This window comes from Triticum urartu, chromosome 1A, assembly GCF_056163025.1.
Source record: "Triticum urartu cultivar PI428250 chromosome 1A, HENAU_Tu73, whole genome shotgun sequence".
Taxonomy (NCBI): domain Eukaryota; kingdom Viridiplantae; phylum Streptophyta; class Magnoliopsida; order Poales; family Poaceae; genus Triticum; species Triticum urartu.
Genome location: NC_141873.1, coordinates 5,763,844 through 5,785,110, shown reverse-complemented (window position 1 = coordinate 5,785,110; position 21,267 = coordinate 5,763,844). Strand labels below are relative to the sequence as shown.

Below are 21,267 nucleotides of genomic sequence, written 5' to 3'. Positions count from 1 at the left end.
GATCGAACACAGGACCTACAGGGGTTGTGAAACAGCTGATAGCCACCAGAACCATTATAATTAGATGACACTTAAGGAGCGCAGACATTTATCACCTAGAATGGACGTACTGTAGGTGTTTTTTTTTAATTAGAAGTACAGTAGCAGATCAAAATTGGTATTGTACAACTGGGCCGGACATTCTATCTAAAGCGTATTTTATAGCTAAAAAACTAACATATTTTTCATCTTTTGGAATATTTTTTGAAAACATGAATATTTTTAAAGATATGAAAAAAATTCAAATATTGAACTTCTTTTGGAAACATGCATTTTCTTCAAATTTCCGACCCTCTTTTATGAAAAATATTTTGATTTTGTGAATATTTTTCAAATTTTATGAACAGTTTTTCAGAATTGCCAACATTTTTCTGAAACTGCAAACATTTTTTAGAAAATACGAATAATTTATAAAATTTGTGTACATTTTGTTGAAAACATGAGCAATTTTTAAATTTCTGAACATTTAAAAAATGCAAACAGTTTTACAAATTGGCGAGCATTATTCTAAAACACAAAAAAAATTCAAATTTACAAATAATTTTCAAATATACTAACATTTTCTGAAAACATTTCTTATTTTCTAGGGCCTAAGCATTTGTTTGTTGCAATTATTTTCGTTTTTCCTCTCTTTTTGTTAATCCATTTTGCTAATTTTGAACTTTATTTGAACACTCTCCATTGAACATGGTATTGTTTGGAAATATCAAACCTGCCCCCAAATATTGGAAGCAAGTGGGCATGCCCATGTTAGGCATCCATACCTGGTCTGAATGACTTGAAATGATACCAACTTTTTCCACTAGGTGGGCATGCCCTCATAGGCATCCATGCCAGGTTTGAACAATTTCCTACACCGTATGCAAGTTACGACACATCGAGCCTTTTTTTTCTGCATTTTCTTATCAAGAAAACTCTAGAAGAAAATACAAAACTTGTCGGAAACCAAAACAACTTGTCATGGTGTCTTGACTTTGTCATACGAGGCAATGAAAAAAATTAGGTCCATTTCAAGGATGTCGAAAAACAACGTGCTCTCTGACATACCCTTCTGACTAACCTGAACACCTTCCGTTGAACATGGTGTTTTCGTGGACATCCTTGAAATTACCACAACTTTTGCCACTAGGTGGAGATGCCCATGGTAGGCGCCATGGCGGGTTTGAACTACTTCCGACACCATATGCAAGTTGCGACACATCTAGCCATTTATCAACCTTTTTGACAGAGAAAACTTTAGAAATGCAAATCTTGTCGAAAACCCAAGCAACTTGGATTGGTGTCTTGAATTGGTCATAAAAGCCCATTGAAAAAAATATATTAGGGGCATGGATGCCTACTATGGGCATGCCACCTGCTGGCAAATGTTGGGGTCATTTCAAGAATGTCTAGAAAACACCATATTCAATGTAGCGTGTCCGAGTAGTCATCCACGCCAGGTTTGAAGGAAAAATGTATTTAAATCATCATTTATATAGATACTTAAAACTGTCATTTTAAGTACCTAACATAACTAACAGATACAAAATGATAGAATTGAAAACAACAAATGCTTTTTTAAAGCATTTAATAAATATTTAAATAAAAATTATTAAAATCATAATTTAAAATAGTTACTTAAAACTGTTATTTTGGTATTTCAATATTTTGAATAGGTTTCAAAAAATAATAATGTTTAAAAATGAGAAAAGAAAATTAAAAAAGATAGAAAAACGAAAAAAATAGAAAAGTAAAAAGAAAATCTTAGGCCTTTCCCAACTAAGCGACGGCATTGGTCCTATTGGACGACTATTGGAATTTGTTCAGAATTTAAAAAATGTTCTCATTTAAAAAAAAAATCACAAATTGGAAAAATGTTCGGGCAAATTTAGAATACTTTTTTATATCATTTATTTAGTCTCATTTCTGAAAAAAATTGGAATTTAATTTTTTGTCTGTGCTCTCAGAAAATGTTTGTTTTCACAATTTGTTTGTTCTTTTAAAAAAATCGCATTTTGACATTCTGAACAATTTTTTAAGGACACAAATATTTTTGAAATTGCCTTACAATTTTCGAAAATGCAAATATTTATTAATTTATGAACAAAATTTCGAAATAACAAACCTTTTCAAAGTTCGAACATCATTTTTAAAGCGTGAGATTTTTTGAAAAATAAATATGAAACATAACAGGAAAAGGAAAATAAATAAAAATTCCCAGCTCATCCATTACTTAATGTGTCTAGCTTTATATTGGTCACGAAAGGTATCTTGTCGCAGTGGTTCTGGATGCACCTAATGTTTTAATTGGTCGTGGGTTCGATTCCCAGCTCGTGCCATCCTTGTTCGCTATTTTTTGATCGAATGCCATCCCAAATGGGCCGGCCCAAGTAAGCTGCCCTGCATATACGTTTCTATAAAAGTAGACACAAATTGTGAAAAGTCCATGCCATCCCAAATGGGCCGGCCCAAGTAAGCTGCCCTGCATATACGTTTCTATAAAAGTAGACACAAATTGTGAAAAGTCCATATTACCCTTTATACATATTGCAAGGGGGGTTGTACCGAAGCGGGACTAATATTTTGAATGCAAATTAATCAAGCCAACTTATGTTAATTTTCATGCAATTATTGTTATATTCTTTTTCTTTACTTATGATATTTTGAAATTATGACAGCTTCCATTCCTCGTGGTTTCAAGATCGAGCCACTTACTGGAAAGAACTTCCAAACATGGAAAGAATCATAGCGATTGCAATTAGGCTGGCATGAGGTTGACCTCCATCTGAGGAAAAGTAAATCAGTGGAATCTAAAAAGGATGCCACTGGGTATGCTGAGCTTAACCAAGCCCACTTGCTTCAGGTCTTTCACACCTCATTCAACAGTACCTCTGCATGGGCCACGGTCTGCTGGTTTGAGGCGACGTGAAGCTCCCTCTTATGGGCTTTCTGGTGGCGCCTTAGCCACCTCTATCTGGCTGATTTTTGGCCAGCCTTGAGCAGGTTTTGGAATGCGTGTGCGTAAGCTAACATGAGCTCTCCTAGCTTTGCTCGCTGAGAGAACGAGTACTCCTATTCCTAGGGCACCTCCGCTGCTTTTTGCTACTGACGAGACAGTCGCTACGCCCACGCCTTCATCTCCTTTCGACGCGCATGAGTCTTCGTGTCCGTAGCTTTGACATGCTTTTTCGATCACCTCTCATATCTGTATCATCGATACGAGTTTCCGAATCATGATCTTGAGAATGAACTTTTTCTTCATGGAGCGCGACAATTTCTTTAGCTGATCTTGAAGGACTGGATCCTCTTTTGGTGGGCCATGACCCATGAGAGTCTTCTGTTTTGGTGGATTCTTGCACTCCTACTTGAAGTGCCCAAGCAGATTACGGTTATGGCAACAAATCTTTTTCTTGCCGAGCTTCTTCTTATTTAACTTCTCTGACTGTTCGTCAGGCTCCTTCGGGCGGTACTTGCCGCCGCTACCGGACGCCTTGTTGTTGTTATTCTCCTTGGAAACCATTGCCTTCCACTAAGTAACATGCGTAAGCATTTGATACTTATCCTGCTTTGCGTCAGCGTAACTCAGTTTCATCCGCTCGTCATGTGCCTTGAAATGACAAACCAGGCATCCAAAGTGAGAGTCTTGAGATCAACGCATTGCTCGAGCACTGACACATTTGGTATGTGGTGCGGTGGAGTGACATGTAGGAAACGCCAAACCATGGAGATGTAATCCAACTTTTCTTCGAGACCGCAAATCCCATTTACCATCATGGCAACCTCGAAGCGAAGGAGTCCACCATTTGCAAGTTCGCGTCGTACACACGCGAGTGCCCTAGTTGCAATATCTTGAGTGTGTCCCACGACTCCTTCGGTGATTTCTTCGAGATTAGATGTTGTTGCACGTCCATCGGCATCACCGAGCAGATGGCAGTGATCGCCGGGCGATCCTTCTGATACATGGCACGACCCTTCGGATACTCGTTAGTGTCATAGTCGACGGCATCCCAGAGCTCATTGGCCTCGAGCACCCACTCCATCATGGTCACCCATACCATGTAATTTCGGCGGTTGAATCACGGTCGGTCCTCATGGAAGCAACAATTACTTTAGTTGTATCAGAGTACTTCGTAATCTGCTTGTTCTTCTTGTCATCTGATATGACTTCCCATTACTAAAAGATCAACCTTGCTCTAGACACCAATTGTTGGTCCAGCTCGCGTTGCCGAGTTCTTTCAATTTTTTTTGATAAAGAACATTTCATTGACTGCTATCAATATTTCTTCAGAGAAGCAAATGCTCATCCTATCTTCCAACGCCTATGGCGGTCTCACTGCATCATGAGGATCAAAGTTTTCAGTTGGCTCCTACTCCACGACAGGCTCAACACGCGCAACATGCTAAAACGTCGGCACTATGACATTGGTGATGATCATAGTTGTCTCCTCTGCGGGGGCCCACAGGAAGAAACGGTTGATCACATGATATTCACTTGCCCCTTTAGTCAACGTTGCTGGTGAAAACTTGGCATTGTTTGGCCTGCGTTTAACTGTCGCCTACACCTACTGCAAGCCACTAAAGACGCTTGGGACGGCCCCCTCTTCTTCGACACATTCCTCGTGACAGCTTGGAGCTTGTGGAAGGAAAGGAACAACAAACATTTCAGAAGGGTGGACCCGACCATCGGCACCTGGCTCCAACATTTCAAGAAGGATTTCGGCCTGCTACAACATAGAACTAAGAGAGCACATTCTGCCCTTATTTCCTCTTTCATAGCTGATCTTTGAATAGTTGACCCTATTATAGATCACCATTGGCCAGCCACCTCCTCTTCTTTGGTGGTTGACACTTTTGTACATATGATGTAACTGTGTAACACCTACATTTATATATGGAAACATAGTAGGAGCCTCTCCTACTGTCCTTCCATCAAAAACAAAAGAAATATCGAGGTGATACAATTGCATCGAAAGAAAGCCCGGCTCTGCATAGCTAGATGCACACAGCCAAAAAGTCCAGAGTGCCCTAAAAATAAAAATAAAAATAATTTGATACGATGCCAAGCAAATAAATCATGTCAAGCCTAAGGAGTGGCAGATCCTATCCGTAGATCACACCGCCATCCATGGGGGTAGAAAATCTCCCTGGCCGTACGCTCCAGCCATGTAGACGCCATCATAAAAAGGTCACTGTCCTCCGGCCTCTGCAGGATAGACCAAGTACGGAGCCAGATTATCTCTAGTTAGGATGACTCCTCTATTTAGAAACCAGAGGAAAATCTTCACTCTTAGAGGAATTTTGAGCTTCCACAATTTTCTGTTATCAACTGGAACATCACAATGAACCATTGCATCATACATGGATTTGAATGAAAATTTACCATTTTGATGCAAGTTCCATCGAAAAATGTCCGGCTCACCTGACAATTGAATGTCCCCCAGGCGAGTGAGTAATTCATTCCATGCTGCCAGGCGAGGGCCTAGAAGGTCCCTATGGAAAGAAATATTAGGGTTTTCTTGTCCTAAAACTTGTTTGATCGTGACAAATTTATGTTTGACAATCCTGTACAAGCTCGGATATTGCATCATTAGTGGGTTGTTCCCTAGCTAGCTGTCTTCCCAGAATCGAACCTGAGAACCGTCCCTAACTGAGAAGGTCCCAAATTGGAAAAAGAATTCCTTGGCCTTCATCACGCCACTCCAAAAAGAACTCCAATGAACTTGAGAAATGGCATTGGATCCCACATACTTTTTGCGAATGATTTCCTGCCATACTCCACTCTCAGTGAGTAGTTTATAAACCCACTTGCTGAGAAGAGCAATGTTTTTAATCTCAAGGTATTAAATTTCGAGCTCCCCTTGACTTTTAGGCATGCATAATACGCTCCACCTAGTCAGTCGATATTTCTTGGATTCGTTATCGCACTGCCAAAAAAATCTGGATCTAAAGTAGTCTAGTCGCTGGAGAACCCCTTTCGGTAGGTGGAAGAATGACAACATATATAAAACCATGTTGCTTAGGACAGAATTGATCAAGATCAAATGTCCCCCATAAGACAAGAGTTTGGCCTTCCAAATGGCTAAATGTTTCTCAAGTCTCTCTTCCACATGCTTCCACTCAGCGATAGTTAAACGCTGATAGTGTATGGGAATACCTAGATATCGAATAGGAAACTGCCCGTGCTGGCATCCAAAAATCTCAGCATACTCAGGTGCTGATTGTGCAGCATCGCCAAAGCAAAAAAGTTCGCTCTTACAAAAATTAATTTTGAGACCAGAAAGTTCCTCAAAAGCACATAAGAGCAACTTGAGATTTCTTGCCTTGTCTAGATCATGATCCAAGAATAGGATAGTGTGATCTGCATATTGTAGACACTACAAGAAATATGTCAACTTATGACCTTCTGTCAGTGACCCTCGAAGAATTGGTCATAAATCTCTGATCATTTTAGATCAATTGGTCAAAATCTGTTTAGGGGGCTCCAAACCCTAAACCATTGCGACCATTTTGGTCAAAAAGGTCGTAATTTCCTTACACGAAATGGTCACAAAGCAAACAGTGCTAGTCTGCTGCCTTATTTCTTGCTGATCATGACCAATATAGATGGTCATAGCCTTGTAGATTGTGGTGGGTTGTGATGACTAGGCGCCATCTCATCAGTTTTGCCTATGTGTCATGTCCATGTGGCAGTTTTTGCCCTAGGTTGTGAAGCAACCTATATTTCTATCATTCCCAAAATTCCCAAAAAAATCTCATAAATTCTTTGGGTCATATATTCATCAAATATGTAAAATCCTTCCTTGCCTAGTTCAAAACTAATTCAACAATATTCATTTTCCTATTATGTTCACAACAACACTTTATGAAGGAAGTGCTATTTATATATTCTTGATTGCCCTAGGAATTTTTGGGCACTCTTTCCTATCCAAATCATTACCGCATGACAAAATTCAGCTCCATTTGCCTAGCAAATCTTCCTCGGCAAATTTCCAAAGTTTTTGTCCACCTAGAAGCATTGTGAAGGAAGTACCTTTTTTATATCTCTAAATGACATGAAATTTATACAGTTTCTTCATATGCCCAAATTATCACCCTCCTCCAAATTGCAGCTCAGTAAATTCATCTATGTGAGCCCAGGTTCAATTTATATTTTATGGCCAAATTGGCACGTTGCAAAGCAAGTGTTATATAGACCCCTCCTATTATCCTCAAACTTTTCGGGCACTCTTCCATACCCAAATCATTGCCACATGATAATATTCAGCTCAATTTTCCAAGTAAATCTTTCTCGGGAAATTTCCAAAGTTTCTACCTCGAGAGAAGCTTTGTAAAGTAAGTACTAGCTAGGCTTACCCAAATGATCTGAAAATTTACCAGCGCATGACCATACCTAAGTAACTTACCTACACCAATTTTGAGCTCATTTCATTCATCGAATCTCTCTCACTAGTTTTCCCAAGTTTCTGTCCATAGAAGAGCATTGTGAAGGAAGTACTACTTTGGCATGTCCAAATGATATCAATTTTCTACAATGCTTTCCTATGCCCAAATAACCATCCTCCACAAAATTTCAGCTCAATCCATTCATTATTTTGAGCCCAGCTTCAACATTCATATTTTTGTCTAGCGTGGTACTTTGCAAAGCAAGTACCACCTAGGATCCTCCTTTTGAGCTAAAAATTTGTGAAGACATTCTCCTTAGTAGATGATCATCCTCAGCCAAAACTCACTGCCATTGTCCATGTGCATTTCCCGTACCGCTAATCAAACACTTGGCTGCTAATTCATGTTTGAGCATCGATCGGTCTCCTCGTGAGAATCTTATGTTGTAATTTTATTCCTAGCACCAAACTGGGGAGTGCCCAACCCACTAGACATGCCTAGGCCGCCCAGAACACATGGCAACATTACGGTCACGCGGTGACCACGCGACGGGCATGCGAGTTTACGCGCTCTAGAGTTGGGGCCCTCAGCCACCGCCCAAACCTCGACGTATCACCACCAAACCATGTATTTATGCTTAAATAGGTCCTTATGTAACTAGAAATGATTTTTGGAAAAAATAAATAGCAAACTATGAGGTAGCTGCAGTTCAAATTTGACCCGCTTCCAACTTAATCGACGGAAATTTGTCTTTTTCACGAGAGGTGGATCAAAAAAATTTACACCCAACCATTTTGTCAATTGTGCATTAAATATGTCCTAGTATTTTATAAAAATGATTTGGTCCAATTTTGCAACAATTATTTGGTAGTTCCTTCACAAAAAACCTCCTTTCGGGCACTCGAAAAATGGAAAATGGTTTTTTCGTCCAACGAAAATGAAAACTTCCTTAGGCAACATTGTTTGCTATTCCAATATGCACCCTTGTGCACAATATGAGATCATTTGAACAAACTATGCCATGAATGTGGCCATAAGATTGATCATTTGGCTTGAAAGCCATTGATCTCCACACGTGATAGCTCGTTTCTGAGAACACTTTTTTAAAATAATTGCCGTATTACAAGTTTGTTATTTTTCCTGGGAACTTGGCCACATATAATGACACAATGCGAAGGTTTCCCAATTTTTTGATTATTTTTGAATTTTTTATGCCCGTCTCAATATGCGGTCAAAACGACAAGAATGACCGTTCCTAGCTAGTGGTTGAATCTTGAAATTTTTTGGTGTTTCTCTGATTAAATAGATACTTATGTACCTAAAAATGATTTTTGGAAAAAATAAATAGCAAACTACAAGGCAGCTACAGTTCAAATTTGACCCGCTTCCAGCTGAATCGGCGAAAATTTGTCTTTTTCACGAGAGGTGGATCAAAACTTTTTACACCCAACCATTTTGTCAATTGTGCATTAAATATGTCCTAGTATTTTATAAAATTGATTTGGTCCAATTTTGCAACAATTATTTGGTAGTTCCTTCACAAAACACCTCCTTTTGGGCACTCGAAAAATGGAAAATGGTTTTTTCGTCCAACGAAAATGAAAACTTCCTTAGGCAACATTGTTTACCATTCCAATATGCACCCTTGTGCACAATATGAGATCATTTGAACAAACTATGCCATGAATGTGGCCATAAGATTGATCATTTAGCTTGAAAGCCATTGATCTCCACACGTGATAGCTCGTTTCTGAGAACACTTTTTTAAAATAATTGTCGTATTACAAGTTTGTTATTTTTCCTGGGAACTTGGCCACATATAATGACACAATGCGAAGGTTTCCCAATTTTTTGATTTTTTTGAATTTTTTATGCCCGTTTCAAAATGCGGTCAAAACGGCGGGAATGACCGTTCCTAGCTAGCGGTTGAATCTTGGAATTTTTTTGGTGTTTCTCTGATTAAATAGGTACTTATGTACCTAGAAATGATTTTTGTAAAAAATAAATAGCAAACTATGAGACAGCTGCAGTTCAAATTTGACCCGCTTCCAACTGAATCGGCGGAAATTTGTCTTTTTCACGAGAGGTGGATCAAAACTTTTTACACCCAACCATTTTGTCAATTGTGCATTAAATATGGCCTAGTATTTTAGAAAAATGATTTGGTCCAATTTTGCAACAATTATTTGGGAGGTCCTTCACAAAAAACCCTCCTTTTGGGCACTCGAAAAATGGAAAATGGTTTTTTCGTCCAACGAAAATGAAAACTTTCTTAGGCAACATTGTTTGCTATTCCAATATGCACCATTGTGCACAATATGAGATCATTTGAACAAACTATGCCATGAATGTGGCCATAAGATTGATCATTTGGCTTGAAAGTCATTGATCTCCACACGTGATAGCTCGTTTCTGAGAACACTTTTTTAAAATAATTGTCGTATTACAAGTTTGTTATTTTTCCTGGGAACTTGGCCACATATAATGACACAATGCGAAGGTTTCCCAATTTGTTGATTTTTTTTGAATTTTTTATGCCCGTTTCAAAATGCGGTCAAAACGGCGGGAATAACCATTCCTAGCTAGTGGTTGAATCTTGGAATTTTTTTGGTGTTTCTTTGATTAAATAGATACTTATCTACCTAGAAATGATTTTTGGAAAAAATAAAGAGAAAACTATGAGGTAGCTACAGTTCAAATTTGACCCGCTTCTAGCTGAATCGGCGAAAATTTGTCTTTTTCACCAGAGGTGGATTAAAACTTTTGACACTCAACCATCTAGTCAATTGTGCATTAAATATGACCTAGTATTTTAGACAAATAATTTGGTCTAATTTTGCAACAATTATTTGGTAGGTCCTTCACAAAAAAACTCATTTTGGGCACTCGGAAAATGGAAATGATTTTTTTTTGCGCTGTGAAAAAGAAAACCTCCAAATCAACATTGTTTGTCATCCCAAGATACACACATGTGCACATTGTTGGTTAATTTTAACAAACTATAAGAAGGCAATATGTTGAATGTTACCCGAAATAAGAGGGTAAAAAATATAAGAGAAACAAAAGAAAAAACCAAATTATGTAGGCTTAATCCTGATTGGTGGAGTCAGTTGTGGCATGGATCGCTGACATGGAGAACATCCGTTCATCCATACATCCATCCATCTGTCCATCCTTCCGTCCATCCATCCCACCACCGCGAACCCCACCCAAACCCTCTCTCCTGAGCGAACCCCACCCCTCTCCCCTCAAGCTCGAACCCCACCCAACCCCTCTCTCTTGCGCGAACCCTAGCTTCCTCCCTTGCCGCCGCCACCTCCAGCCGCCGATCCCCGTGACCAGCACACCAACGTCCGGCGAGATCCCGGCGACGCAGCAGCCGCCCTCCCCGCCGCGGCTCGGGGGCAGGCAGCAGCAGCCCCTCCCGCTGCCCAGGCTGGTAGCAGCCCCTCCCGTCACCCTCCCCCATCCAGATCCCTCGCCGCCACCCACCCCTCCCCTCGCCGCCACCCACCTTTGCCCTCGCCGCCACCCACCTCCACCACATCTCCCCTCCCCACCTCGATGCAGAACCCCCTTGTCCCCTCGTCGCCGCCACGCACCCCTCAGATCCTCGCCCCCGATGCAGAACCCTCTCATCCCCCTCGTCGCCACCACCCACCCCTCAGATCCTCGCCGCCACCCACCTTCACCGCCGCCCTTACTCTCCCCTCGCCCCCTCGTCCTCGACCAACCTCGCGGCCCGCCCATCCTACACCTCGGAGCCGGCCTACACCCCGCGACCCGGAGGGGTACGAGACGAGCGATGTCCAAGGAGCCCATCATCTGCTGCGCCATGCCATGGAGCTCACCACCACCGGTGGTGATCTGCTTCTTCCTGTCCATGGAGGTGTGCATCTTCCATTCAAGGTGCCCATCTTCCCCTATCCTCTTGGATTGATTTCATTTGATCCAACCATGATGCTGATGCGTGCTTGACTCCCTTCCCCACGCAGCTGCAGCTCACCGACGAAGGTCACTTCCTCCTGAGCGCCCACACGGAGGAGCTGCAACAACCCTGGATCCGTCCGTTGCTCCTGTTGATTTCTGCCGAAGGTCGCCGGGCTTTTCAGGTATGTCAACGTCCTACTCTGGTTGCAGTTGTTCTGGTTATATTGGATTGTGCATGATTTTATCCATAGCTGACACTTTAAATCAAATCCATGATTCTGATATGTACTGTTTGTTCACATTTAAGTATAAGTTAAACAGCCATGTTAAGGGTAACCCGTGAACACTTGCTTATAAGAACAAACTTGACTTACTATATATACCCAAGTGAAGATATAATGTTACTAATTTACTATGGCAATGAATTTTATCTATGTGAGATTAGAATTTGAGTGCCATCATTCATCTCGTGGTATCTTGTTCTCTGAGATTAGAATTAATTAGTAATAGCAGTTTGGATTGCTCTGTCTTCACAGTGCTCAAATGGACTAGATTTACAAATCAATGGTGAACACTAATCTAGTGAACGAAATAATGGAACAAAAACATGTCCCCTTTTTCTTCAGATGACATACTGAAGTAAAACCCAACTGAAGCTGAAATGTTCATGTCGAGGGATTAAACACAGCACACGCAGTTTTCTGCTCCGTTTAATATACTTGTGCATCGTGTGCTTATACTACCATTTGCTTGGTTCTTAACACAGGTGAAGTGTCCAGCTATGTTTCATGATGATTATGCAGTAATGCTCCTCTTCTTCCTCGACCACCTGAACCACCACGCTGGCGGGCTCCTGAAGCATCAACTTCAGTAACGGTGACCATCCATTCCTCCATTCCTTGCTGCATCTTTGTTGATAGTTTCTGTGCAAATTTTTCTTGGTGTGCCTGATAGTTATAGCTAGGCTGCAGTTGATTTGATATGACCATGCGGTGATCATTTGTCTGTTGTCACAGATATTTCATAGTCTGATTTGGACATTTATTGTACATGATTCAACATCACCATTGATTTGTATTGTTTCACAGAGTTAATGTGGCTTGACGATGCTGCTGAACACTAAATTAACATGTCCCTGCATCTTACTGTCAACAATTTGTGCATGACTTGCCTTGGTGATGTAGTTTTACTTGCTGTGTATGCTTGCTTAGTTGTTCACCGGGCCGCTCTCTTGTATCGTTTGAGTGCGCCAATTAGTTCGGCCAGCCTCTATGATTTATTCTGATAGCTTCTGGTTGTTATAGGTTTTGGTTATACATGCACATTTGGGTCTTAATTCCTGCCTATTTTCTCTGAAAAAACTAAGACATGTTTGAGCTGACAACTTCCAGCGGATGTTTATTATACTACTGAGTTGAATTCATGTACTGCTAGCTGCAAGATGCTATAGTCTAGATACATAATGCAAAGTATGTTGTATTTACACACTTACATCCAACTGCAGTAGCAGCATGGGCGAGTTGAGGTGGGGGACAGAGAGGCTGTGTCGTGCAGGTTCTGATCATGGTATAGCAGCACACTTTCCAGTGTCGATCTGAGCAAATGATGATGCAAGGCTGCTCCTCCTTGTACTGCATGTCTTCATCGACTTGAATCTTTGACAGGGAGATATTTAAAGCCTTCACTTGTTCATTGTGTCATCTGCTGATTACTTTTTCTATTATTTTCTTGCAAAGCATGTAATGGTTTGGAGTAGTTGATCATGGCCTGATGGAACATTCATGTTGTTAGCATTTCTATATCTACACTATTACAGCAGCTTGTTGATCAAGCGCTTCTTTCTATCTAAATGTGTGCACAGAAGTTCAGTTACCTTCTAAAAAATTATTGGTGCACTATCTATCTATATATATACACTATATATACACACACACACACTATTACAGCAGCTTGTTGATCAAGCGCTTCTTTCTATATATATATATATATACATACACTATGAAAATTGTTTGCAACGGCATTATGCACATGAGGCAGGACTATACAAGTGAATTGTCACAGTAAGGTCCTTCCATGGATTTCATGTGGCTCCTTGAGTTGTAAGATGCAGCTCCAACATTGAATATATTTTGAATGCTTCCAAAGATACTCTCTGTTACGTTTACTTCAATATATACATGCATGTTACTGATAGAAGCTGGCTGCAGGAATCCGTACACATATATACTCTCTTGTACAGTACATTGCTAGATCACTCACTAGGCATTATGTAATACTACTAGGAGATATGAGTGAGGGACTAAAAGGATGATATGCTTCCATGAATTTATTTGTAAGAAGTTTTTCTTGGCTGTGTCCAAATCAGCCCAAATGAATTTATGTTCTTTTTACTTCCAGAGTTATAGTGCACTCATACTGTCATCACACTGTGTGTTCTTGCTACATATACCTCTCTATTTGCTTAGGCAGACAACTACTTAAGTAATATGCAAACAACAGCAACAGAGCTAGTGATGCTAATTCTACCTCTTGTTAAAGAATCAGAATTCCTCTTGTTGCACAGGACAACTCCGTTTCCTCTTGTTACAGAATTGGAATTCCTCTGCTTCTTATGCTACTCTGCTAGAACTCTGCTTTTCTACTTGTCATATTGAATATACATGTTCTAAACATTATACAGTACTTTCGTTGTTAACTCCAAACAACTTGGGATCTTCTCTTCTGCATGCAGTAGCTGGCTTACCAGTACGTTGCCAAGGGGGCATGCCTTGCCCTGGTAGCAAGGAGGGAGTGGAGCCTGTGGCAGGTCGCCGACCGCGCCTTCGAGCTCGGCGCGCCGGACGTGATCATTCTCCTCGGGGACGTCGCAGACCCAGACGACTACAACAGATTTGTTCAGGCCACAATCGACCACTATGGCCAATGTAAGTCAGCCCCTCTCCGTTACAACTAACCTGGTTTAACATATTTCTTCCACAAGCAGTCATTCATTTGGGTGTAAGATAGTTGACATTTACACTTGTATATGTTTATCAGAATATTGATACTTTGCATGCTATGAGTAAAATGCTCTATTTTCTTTCGTCACCTTTCTTGTATGAATGATTATCTCATTTTAACTTGCTGGAGAATGAAAGCATTGTACTAGCTGAATTTGTCTTATCATTCTAAAGAACTTGTTTGTTTTTTGATTGGTTTGTTCATAATATATTGGCCCCAAATTTTTTGATTCTTCTCTTCTGGTTCATGTAACAGGGCAACCGTGGAAGGCATGCTGATAGTTCATATTGTCATTCTGTTAGTCCAGTGTAATGAAGGTCATGGCCTAGTCAAGTATGGTCGCCCATTGAGTCGTGCATATGTTTAATATGATTGGAGCAGGGACCCAGTTTGTGCCGATTGTCACTGCATATGTTTAATAGTGATTCTACTTGTATATGTGTTTTTACACTAGTAGAATTTGTACCTGGAGCAGGATCCCAATATTTGTAGAGATTGTAACATTGATTGTCATTGTATACAGATTGATTCTGGTTGCTGTTACTTGAAGTATTTCTTATGTTTTATGTATGTGCTGATTTAAATATTGATTATTTATTTACTGTCAAATCAAAATCAGAAGAAAAAGGCATTGACAAAAGGGGCCCACTTACTAGAACTTGACCATTGGGACCCATCTAACTAGAGGAATTTTTTGAATAAAGAAAAATAAAACTGTCTAGCCGAAAAGGCCACGGCCCAAAAATGAGAAGGCTTAATTGCTGGGCTTGGCCCATCTACCTAGCCAAAATTAATATGAGAAAAAAACACTAATAGGCTGAATTAATGGGCCGGGCTGAATCTTGTACCACATCAGCTTGCCACGCTGGATGCCTACATGGCCTGCGGAGGTTGCTAGTGACCAAAACGCCACAGTGGACATATTTTGGTCATAAACGTTTGCGACCATTCCAGAAGAAAGGTCGCCATAGTCAGTTTACGACGGCCAGCTTTTGACCTTATGTTTTTGGTCACAAAAAGGTCATAAATGGAAATTTGTGACCATTCAGTGACCAATAGTGGTGGTCACAAGTTGACATATTTCTTGTAGTGAGAATAGATTGACCATCTTCTACCAAGTGTGGAATGACACCACTAATTTGACCGTCTAGCTTAGCCTGCTCAACAAGGGCAGCTAGCATGTCGGCCACAATGTTAAACAAAATAGGAGAAGCGGAGTCCCCTTGGCGAAGCCCCTTCCTTGCTGAAAAGAGTTGCCAACGCCATCATTAACTTTTATGGCCACACTGCCTCCAGAAACAAAGCTCTCTACCCAATGACACCATTTTGGTGAAAACCCCTTCATGCGCGAATTTTGCAACAGAAAGGGCCACTTAACTTTATCGTAGGCTTTTTCATAATCTATTTTAAGAATGACACCATTCAACTTTTTCCGATGAAGCTCATCTATAGTTTCATGCAGGACGACCACTCCATCTAATATGTTGCGGACTTGCATAAATGTTGTTTGAGTGGGTTTTACAACATGGTCAGCCACCCCGTTCAACCGATTAGTTGCGACCTTCGTAAAGATTTTAAAACTTACATTCAGAAGGAAAATCGGTCGATATTGTTGAATACGACTAGCCTCCTTAATCTTAGGCAAGAGGATAATTTCCCCAAAGTTTAAACAAGAAATATCAAGGTCTTCAGTATGCAATTGGTTAAACAACTGAACCAAGTCTGCCTTAATCACGTCTCAGAAACATTGATAGAACTTTGCGGGAAAGCCATACGGTCCCGGAGCTTTGTTGTGTTCCATTTGGAACACCGCAGTTCGAATTTCCTCCTCAGAGAACGGGGAGGTTAGGAATTCATTTTCCGCTTCCGTAACTTGAGGAATGTCATGATAACAGATTCATCCAACTGAAAATTTGTTTCAGCTGAAGGTCCAAAAAGCTCCTTGTAATACTTAGTAATGAAAGTTCTAAGTGGTGCGTCCCCCTCAATTCGGCCTTCCTCCTGGCCAAGGGCAAATATGCGTTTCTTTCTATGTCTGCCATTGGCTAGCATTTGAAAGTATTTCGTATTATCATCACCTTGTACAAGCGAATCCGCCTTGCAACGTTGGTACCATTTAATCTCTTCCTCGCGTAATAGGCAGGCAATCTACTCATTTATATTGTTTTTTTGCTCAATCTCGACAGCAGACAGAGGCCTCACCTACGCTATTTTATCAAGGGAATCAATTAAGGTAGATAGTCGCAATTTTTCTTTTTTGTAGATGCCAACAGTATGCTTGGCCCATCCATGAAGGAATTGACGCAAGGCACGAATCCGATTATTCCATCGTTGAATGGGTGTGTTATCGCGAGGTTGACACGCCCACACTTTCTTAACGAGGTCATGAAATCCCTCTCTAGTGAGCCATACCAGTTCAAATTTAAACTTGTGACGGTTAGAACTTGGGATTGGTTGTCCAAAATCGGTTAGCAAAGGAGCGTGATCCGATAAGGCCTCAATTCTTTATAGTGCCTGAACCGAGGCTAGGGGATATTCATATTCCTAGTCGGTGGTAACTAGCACTCGGTCAAGTTTTTCAAAGGTTGGCACTGATCGGTTATTGGCCCAAGTGTACTGACGACCAGACATCGTGATCTCCCTCAAACAAGCTGTCTATAACAACATTAAAGAGGAAAGGCCACCTAGTATCAAACCGGTCATTGCTTTTTTCCTGCTGATATCGAAGGATATTAACCGCCCCCATTAACATAGGATGGGGATTGTCTCGACAGGTATTAACAAGTTCTTTTAGAAATGCAGACTTAAACTCCTCTTGAGCAACGCCATATACAGCCACCAGACTCCAAAGGAAGTTGTCGGACTTGTTTCGAAGGTGGAATTTGATATGATACTCCCCCTTTGACGTGGACAATAGTTTCAAGTACGTAGAGTTAATACCTAGCACTATTCCACCGACCTCCCGGTCGGCGGTAAGACGTGCCATTCGTAATCAAAACCACATGAAAAGTGGTCCAGATTACGTGTCGGAAAGTCATGTTTGCCCGACTCAGTGATAGCCACAAAGTCCAACACATGATCTTTTACACAATCAGCAATGTGTTTGTGTTTAGCCAAGTCACCAAGGCCTCTGCTATTCCAAAACATGCCTCTCATGCTGAACCAATTTTTTGTTTAGAGACCTTTGCCTTCTTAGAAGAGTGTCCTCTTTTCTATGTTGAGTTAGAATTATTCTTACGCACCGACGCGACAAGCTCACAAAGCGTAGTGTCGCGTACAGTATCCTCAAGGTCTACTTATGTCGTGTCTTCAACAAAATGAGAGAGAAGCTTGCCTTCGTGATTGGCATCAACATCCTCATCCTCCTCATCTAACACGAGAGGGTCAACAAAGCTCGACAACTTAGGAGCAACCGTAAGCCGGTCGAACTCCACTTGTTTAAGAGCCTTAACCGAAAAATCTATCTCTTTCTCATTACGTCCTAGTGACACTCCAAGTCTAGTGATATTTGAAGATACTTTGGATTTATCAAAAGACATAAAAGATTTGCGAGAGGGGGTACCTTCGAAGTCGAGGTTGCGGACATCCGTCCTACGCATGGCCTTCACCATAGAGTCATCATCGGTGTCTGCTGAACTGCCAGTCCCGACGTAATGATGCCCGCTGCGCCTCAACGGCGAAGGAGAAACCTCGGCTGCCGAGCCCGTCCCGGCGACCCCAAGAGGCGGAGTAGACTGTTGCAGGGATGAAGAAGAAGATCGCGGGGGCTGCTCCTCAACCTCCTCGAGTCCGGAAGCCGACGCCCCCACCCCGGTGACGGAGGAGTAGATGACAGCGCGCACAGCTCCGCCATGGCAGACACCTAGCCAGCTCGAACGGACGGGGAGGAGATCACTCCCCGTCGAGTCAAAGAGACAGGTGCAGGCGATGGTGGCGACGATGGAGCGCTCGCAATCACCACGGCAGGTGCCAACCCCTTAGGTATGGGGCGCGCGTGACTCCCCTTGTCGAGAGGCGGTGCCGACCAGTGAGTCGGTGTCGACGGCGTCAAAGACCAGGGTGCCGACATTGTCCGAGGAGCAGCCTTAGACGAAGTAACCGACTCCGACGAAGAAGACCCCTTTAATGATGAAGAAGCAGCCATGGCAGGAAAGCCTCGATGAGGGTTCAGCGGTGTGACGACAATGGCCATCTGCATTGGCACCACTCCGCCCATGGTAGGAGGGGCCGAAGGGTTGTTGGATGATGAAGTGGGTTTGGACATCTTGTTTGGATCGTTGGTCTTCACTGTATACTCCCTGTCATGCCCCTTGTCGCCCCCTGGATCATCGTCGTGCTCCCAGACTCGAGGCACAAAATCACTATCAACACGGAAGAATGATTTTTCCAGACTGTACCGGAACTCATAACCTTTCCTTTGAACCACCATATCGGTAGACCGAGAATCAATTGTGCTGCATTTGAAAGCATCAAGGTTCAGCACTGCTACCTGGATAGGAACAATTCCTCTCCGACGTAAACAAAGAAGATCGGCGTCAAGAGTAGTGCCAATCACCGAGCCAACCGTCCAAAGACCCAAGAAGTGTTGGAGAGCGTGAGGCACCCCATGCATGTGCACCCAAATAGGTATTAGATCGAAACGGTGTGGTATCTCCTCTGACTTCCAAGGCTTAAACTCGATAGTGACATTGTGAGACTTGAAGAAAACTACAAACCCAGTCACCGTCTGTAGAACTGCCTCACTCGGGAAGGACATGAGAAAAGCATCCTCGCCATGCGGTATGGCCTCCCACGTCCACTGCAGTTGGTACAGAGCAATCTTAGCAACTTCTGCCTCCACGATACTGGGAGTTATAGAGCCACCAGAAATAGATACCAATGCCGTGAGTGAATCCTATGGTGAAAGATCCTCCCTGCTGACATTGTCGGGCATCTAAAAGAAGGCCATACTTTCAGTTCCATATCCACACAGCATCGCTACCGGCTTCGGCATCTTGAGAGCAGGGCAGCGCTGCATAGTCATCGGGTGATTAGTCTTGTTGCAAATGAAACAATACTGTTGTGTCTCGCAGTCATCATTTTTGTGCCCTGAAGATTGGCACTCAGAGCACCACACCTTCTTAGGACTTGCTGCAACCTCGGCTGCCCCTGAAGGTTGAATCGTAGGCGTAGGCTGCTGTTGCATCGAGCTCAACTGCATAGGAGCGTTCTGCCCATAACCCCTGCCATTATTGAAGAAGTGGCCAAAGCGGGCAACTGTACCAAGGGCGGCAGCATAGGGGCCACAGATGGAGTAGTGTTAGATGGCAATACTGCACCATGGTGAGCTCTATGACGACCACCCTTGCTACCCTTTGGTTTCCGAGGACGTGCAGCGGCATGGACTCCGGTGGTAGCTGGGTTATGTGGCGGGCCGCTGAAGCCGGCAACCATCTGCACCCCGGCAGGAGTACCAGATTGCTACACATAGTTGTTCACCACGGATTGAAACGCTGCCTGATGTTGTTGCTGCTGCACGAAGCCACCCATCGGTTGAAGGAGAAACGGCTACTGCTGCAAGAACTGACCCGAGGTAGCGAAAAACGGCTGCTGAAACTGTGCCTGATACGCCGAGGACTGCTGCACCGGCGGATGCTGCGCCGGCACGAAAGGTCCCGGCGTCGCATATGGCTGCGCGACCTGCACCGGTTGGTAGACACCCGGGGCGAAGCCAGGAGCGCCACTCGGCGGAGAAGTAGACGGGTGAGAAGAACTTGGAGGCGGATGGTGTTGGTGGCCGGTGGAGGTGCCCGATGGCGCGGATGGATCGCCGCGCGTCATCGTAGGAGAGCCAACGACAGCCACGAAGGAGCGGTTGAACCTAGGGTTCGCTCCCTGCTCTGCCCTGTTCCACATGTGTCCGAGCCAACGGCTGAGATTGACCATCCGGAGCGGACGCCCAGGATGCGTTTGATCAAGGATCTGACCTGGCGTAGCCGCAGATGGTGGATCCGAAGCTGTGATGGCCCACCAGGACTGGCCTGAAGATAGCGCAGGCCCACTGAACTCCGGCGAGGTCCTCCCATCGCCGAGACATGCTCGCGGCAGGAGATCACCGAGTGTTCTTGGTGGCGACAACCGCGGTGGCAAGATCGAACCAATCCACGGCTTGATCAGAGACCTCGACCGGCCGGGAACCCCGGAGACGCCGCGGGTGGCCGCGACAACCATCGCCGACGACTCATCCGAGCCCAACACATCCGGGGAGGAGACCACCGCGCCCTCCACTGAGACCAGCGAGGGTTCTTCGATCTTGTCTGACCTGCAAACACAAGAAACCTCACCTGCCCGTCAAGCCGACGGTCTCTCCCAAACCCTAGACGCCGGAGTAGGGTAGCTGATGTCCGCCCAGAACTCGTCAGCCAATTCCTCGTCCGTTTTCCTCCGGCGAACTGCAGAAGACAATAGAGAAGAGTTGTCGAGGGAGGAGACATCACCCGTATGCGCCACCGCCTCCGCGTCGGATGAATCAAGGCAAGAGAACCGGGAACCAGAATTTGCCGGCGGCGTCGGCGACCAACACGGCGCCACCGTCAGCCGCCGCCTAGAGGCGGTCCGCATTTCTCGGAACCGCCGCCTAGAGCCGCCTAGAGATGGTGCATTTCTTAACCGCCCTAGAGTCGAATCATGGATAATCGGTCCTCATGGAAGCAACAATTACTTTAGTTGTATCGGAGTACTTCGTAATCTCCTTGTTCTTCTTGTCATCTGACATGACCTCCCATTACCAAAAGATTAACCTTGCTCTAGACACCAATTGTTGGTCCAGACTGCGTTGCCGAGTTCTTTCAAATGACACGTCACGACCGAAGCCAAAGCAACTGACCATGATCCCGACATAGTTCTTTTACATCGTGCTCCACCATATGCATATCTAGCTTCCTCTAGCTATTCTAC

General features: G+C 43.3%; 2 pseudogenes; both read right to left on the bottom strand.

Annotated features, from left to right (window-relative positions):
* Positions 1-18,001: 18,001 nt before the first annotated feature.
* On the bottom strand, positions 18,002-19,712 carry LOC147988196 (uncharacterized; annotated as a pseudogene).
* Positions 19,713-19,878: 166 nt separating this feature from the next.
* On the bottom strand, positions 19,879-20,931 carry LOC147988195 (uncharacterized; annotated as a pseudogene).
* Between the last annotated feature and the right edge of the window lie 336 nt (positions 20,932-21,267).